At 44.8% G+C, this 4,994-nt stretch overlaps 2 non-coding genes across 2 annotated transcripts; both read left to right on the top strand.

Moving 5' to 3' along the window:
- Nucleotides 1-1,216: 1,216 nt before the first annotated feature.
- Nucleotides 1,217-1,310, top strand: trnai-uau (transfer RNA isoleucine (anticodon UAU)). The gene is made up of 2 exons: nucleotides 1,217-1,254; nucleotides 1,275-1,310. It is a non-coding gene; the product is annotated as a tRNA-Ile (tRNA).
- A 1,816-nt stretch (nucleotides 1,311-3,126) lies between these two features.
- Nucleotides 3,127-3,199, top strand: trnav-cac (transfer RNA valine (anticodon CAC)). The gene has a single exon. It is a non-coding gene; the product is annotated as a tRNA-Val (tRNA).
- The last annotated feature ends 1,795 nt before the right edge of the window (nucleotides 3,200-4,994 follow it).

The raw sequence follows: 4,994 nt of genomic DNA, 5'->3' as shown, positions 1-4,994 counted from the left end.
TTGGTTCAGGAATTGTGCCTTAATCACCTCGTTTAGTTACCAATCATTTCCAGGTTCGACTAACTACAAACACCTGCTTTCCATCAGCAAATGCAGTTTAAAAACCCTGTGATCACAACTCGGAGCTGCCAGTTCGTTGGTCGACCCGTGCACGAGTAACCTCACCCCATGGCTCTTAGGACGATCAGTTCTAAGTCTAGCATCGTTTCTGAATTCTGTACTGAAACCAAGACTCCGGGTAAAGTTCCTTGGCACCCATTCCACGCTCGCTACGACGGTATCGCCTCCCGACTCGGCCTCCGCGCCCGTTTTCAGCACCTGGGTTCGTTCCACCGCCCAATCCTTGCGACACTGCCATCCAAGTCTCGTCTCTGCTTTCCGCCGGAGAATGGTGAGATGCCGCTGTTCCTTTAATACTCAGACTGTAATTGTCGCCTGCCACCATTGCTCATGAAAAGTTCGCCTACTGAGTACCGAGTGCTCACTTGTTCTCCACCATCCATAGCTCTCTGCTTACATCCGCATGATCATAAGGCTCCCCATCTCCCCATCTTCCCTTCCGGTATCGTAGTAACACCTCCCCCCCCCCCACCATACCAGACAATGATGCAGCCTGTCAGAATGTTCTCCAGCAGTTTTTTGAGTTCATTCATTAATCTCCTAATGAAGTACTGGATAGCCGCTGTCTTGCCTTCTTTATAACTGCATCGATATGACGGGACCAGGTTAAGTCCTCAGAGATCTTAACACCAAGGAACCTGAAAAACTGCTCCCTCTCTCCACTTCTGATCCCTCTATGATTGGTATCTCTCTCCTTCCTGAAGTACACAATGAGCTCTTTCGTCTTACTGACATTCATTGCAAGGTTGTCGCTGCGACACCACTCAACTAGTTGACATATCTCGCCCCCGTTCGCTGTCTCGACTCCATCTGAGATTCGACCAACAATGTTTGCATTATCAGCAAATTTATAGGTGGTATTTGATGTGCACATTTGCTGACTCGATATGCACATGGATGTAAGGAAGGTTGAGGGATATGGACAGTGTGGAAGGAGGGATTAGAGTTTGAGTGCCTTTGATTTGCTTTTTAGCTAGTATGGCAATACATTGTGGCCGAACGGCCTTTTCACGTGCTGTATGTTTTTAGGCTCTATATCTGTAATTTTTTCCTAAATTTTCTTTCCTTATGTAAAAACACGCCTTTGCAGCACTGGGCTCTGGTGGCGCAATCGGTTAGCGCGCGGTACTTATATGGCAGTACACGGCGGAGAAATGCCGAGGCTGTGAGTTCGACTCTCACCTAGAGCACTCGTGATTTTTAATGCTTGCAGTGCCCGAGTGACTAAGCGTCTCTGAAGCTGAGCATTCCACTAAAATGTTACATTTGTTTATGTGCTTCTGAGATTGTTATTTGTATTTAACTGCGAATCGATGCACCTTTGAGTGTGATCTGAGCAAGAGAGTGTAAGTTTACAAACGTTGCAAGAGATCCTCCCTCATTCACTAAAAGGCATTTGCTCGCAGGGCTACAAACAATCTGCCTGTTTGGTTCTTTAGTTCAACACGCGCAGCCTCACTTCCCGTTGTTGAAAGTGTCCGAGCAGATGGTTCCTTTGCTGAATTAAGGCAGAAATGTCCCCCACATTCCTGTCTTCTTAGTTCAATTAACCAAATGCTGAAGCAAAGATCTCTACCTTTCCTAAAACTATGCGTCAGAAACCCTCTAATTACACCTCATCTTGGTTCGTTGTGTTGTCAATTAAACTCAATATTTACTTGCATCGGCGAATTGTTTCAGGCACCTGCGAAAAAAAAGAGATATTAATCGTAGCCTCAATAGGTACAAATGGTATGGAGATGCTGATATCTCTCTCCCCCTTTATCAGCATGAATCTGAATTCGCCTGTACCGATTTATAAAACAATTCTCACGTATCCGGAGTTCAGCAAGCCTCTGTTAAAGAGACGACAGCTCCGTCGTTTCTGCTGACGTCCTTCCGGCTGGAGAAAGATCACTGTACTGCGACCTCAGAGCTGATCGACATGCCGCTCCGTTCCTGAAGGCTGTTGTTACCAAAATAATTTTCCTTCACAATAGGTTGTTTAATTGGCCGATGATGTTTTGGTCTGGTTGCGATCCCACGGAACAGATTGGACCGTGACCATTAATGAAATATCAGTGTGACGGTGTGTCTGGTGTCCGTGCGGACTCGGTGGGATGATTAGCCGTGATTCGTTACTATACAGCTGGCATCATCTCACAAGTAACCCTGGCTTGTAACGCGTCCTGTTGTATATAAACGTATCGGCACGTGGTTCACTCACTTCCTTCATTTAATTTGTAATCTGAGGTGAAGAGAACGGACGAGGCAGACAGGGTAAGAAAGCTGAAAGCATTGTTAAATTTAGCACGTGAGCCCGAGCGCCACCCTGTGGAGACTACTGGAAGCTAGAGTACAGAAGATGTTTTAATTCCTTGCCTATTAATACAACACATTTCAGTTAACTGTCACATGTCGCGCCTTAACCAACACCCCACAGGAAGTTGTTAATGCATATCTCTGTATATGGCGCATAACCAGAGAACCATCGAACATCACAGCACAAAAACAGGTCTTTTGACCCTTCTTGGCGGTGCTGAACCATTTTTCTGCCTTGTCCCACTGACCTACACCTGGCCCATATCACTCCATAGACCTCGCATCCATGTACCTATCCAAGTTTTAATTAAATGTTAAAAGTGAGCCTGTATTTACTACTTCATCTGGCAGCTCATTCCACACTCCCACCACTCTTTGTGTGAAACCCCCCCCCCCCCAATGTTCCCTTTAAACTGTCGCCCTTAACCGATGTCCTCTGATTTTTTTCTCCACTGGCCTCAGTGTAAAAAGCCTGCTTGCATTCACTCTATCTATACCCATCATAATTTTAGATACCTCTATCAAGTCTCCCTTCATTCTTCTACGCTCAATCAAATAAAGTCCTAACCTACTTAATACGTGTTACTGAAAACGGGAAGGAAAAAAGGGCAATGTTTTGTTCTTATTGCTGCATTTCAGAGCAGGGCGGGAAGGGGGTGCTTCGGGTCATTGCTCAAGAGCGCAAAGCATTGAGCGCTTTGCACGGTTTCTGTGGTGTAGTGGTTATCACATTCGCTTCACACGCGAAAGGTCCCCAGTTCAATCCCGCGCAGAAACATTGTTTGGGCTTCAGTGCTTCAAATGAACTTGAGACTCAACTTTTCATTTTGTGCTCAAGTGTATTGTCATGAGCATCCAGGTGTAAATATAATGAACATTCGCTTTTCTAGCAAAGCGCATTGTTTTTCAAACCTGGCAAAGATAAATTAAATAAAGAAGAATTAATAGAACTTATATATAATCTACAGGAGAACATAAATGGATTTAAACCTAAGGAAGTTCGTGGATAACGAACACTGCGTAACGGGAGAATCAGCCTTCAACCCTATTATCATGTATTGTCGCATGAGGATGCATTGTGGTTTCAACGGAGCTCACATCTCAAATGTTCCCATCCAGACAAACATCGGGAAGAATAACCGTGTGCTGCAAAATTTCAAACCTACTTTAAAATATGAAATCGCTTTCTTTTTCCTCCCCCCTGTTTTCCACGCTTTCCTAGTCTCACCATACATACTCGCTGTTCAAATTCTCCACCACAGTATTCTAGGTTCCACCTTTTCAGTCTGCCTCACCCCATCTCTCTCTGTATCTCTCCCTCTCTCACACACACGCACACTCAAATACACACACACACACACACACACACACACACACACACACACACACACACACACACACACACACACACACACACACATTTAGTCACTCTGCTTCTCCTTGTTTTCTCTGTCGCGAGCAGCACCACAGCCACCCCACGTCAACCGCTCAAATATTGGTGCTTCGTACAGTTTAAGCCGCGGTGGAAACAGTTGGTAACATCAGCACCTAAAGTTTTCAGGTCTCGAATCTGCGATCTTCCGATGATATTGCAGCGCAGACAGAAGCCAAATATCTTACCACTGGTATCGCACATTCCAGTCCAGTTAAAGGACCAAGGAGGAAGGAGGAAGGACTGATCACAACGCTGACATCGTGGTTCTGCGGGAATGTGGAAAAGTATGGTTAAAACCTTCCTGTACAATGACGGTGATGTAAAACAGGAAAACCGGGTACTGTTTAGTTTTGAGACGAGGTGACGGTGGGAGATCACATATCGGTACATAGTTGGGATCACAGTCCTTTTCAATATGTCGAAGTTGTTGTGATTCCATGTAAAATTCAAACATGGGCGAAATATTCCGCCCCTGCATAAGGGTCAGTAACTGGCCGTAGAGGTTCTCCCGCAACGTGAACATCAGGAATAAATACTTATCTCGGAATACGCTCTGCCCCTGACTCAACGCGCAGCCCGTGTAGAGTTACTCTGAAATAACTCCCAATATTCCCAGGTTACACTCTTAACTCTATCACCTTATTAAAACCTTATGGACGGTCATTATAATCAAACCGACCACAATTATATTATTTAACATTTCGGCAACGTAATGATGCTTTACTCCAGGATCCCCACAGTGATGTAAAATGTTTGAAATGTATGCCACTGAAAAGTGATCACTGAAAATGTATACTGGGATATCAATGGAGTACAGTTCGAAAATAAAACCTCGCCATTGGACGTTAATGAACAGATGGATGGTGTATTGACAGTGGTAATTTGTCCTGCTCAGCAGTCACGAGTTTGCATGTAAAATTCCATGGCAACATTTGAGGTTTTGTGCTTCTTCGGTCCGGATCCTGTGCCTCTTTCCCACGGCCTCCTGTACAGTGACATGCAAATGTTCGGGCAGCCCTGGTCAAAGTTTCTGCTACTGTGAATAGTTCAGTGAGTAGAAGATGAACTGAACTCCAAAAGTCATAAAGTTAAAGGTGAAACATTCTTTTTTTTCTGCATTTTAAGCAAGATTAGTGTA

Source organism: Hypanus sabinus, unplaced genomic scaffold (assembly GCF_030144855.1).
Source record: "Hypanus sabinus isolate sHypSab1 unplaced genomic scaffold, sHypSab1.hap1 scaffold_118, whole genome shotgun sequence".
Lineage (NCBI taxonomy): Eukaryota > Metazoa > Chordata > Chondrichthyes > Myliobatiformes > Dasyatidae > Hypanus > Hypanus sabinus.
Note: the sequence above shows the minus strand (reverse complement) of the source record. Positions and strands in the feature narration are given on the sequence as shown.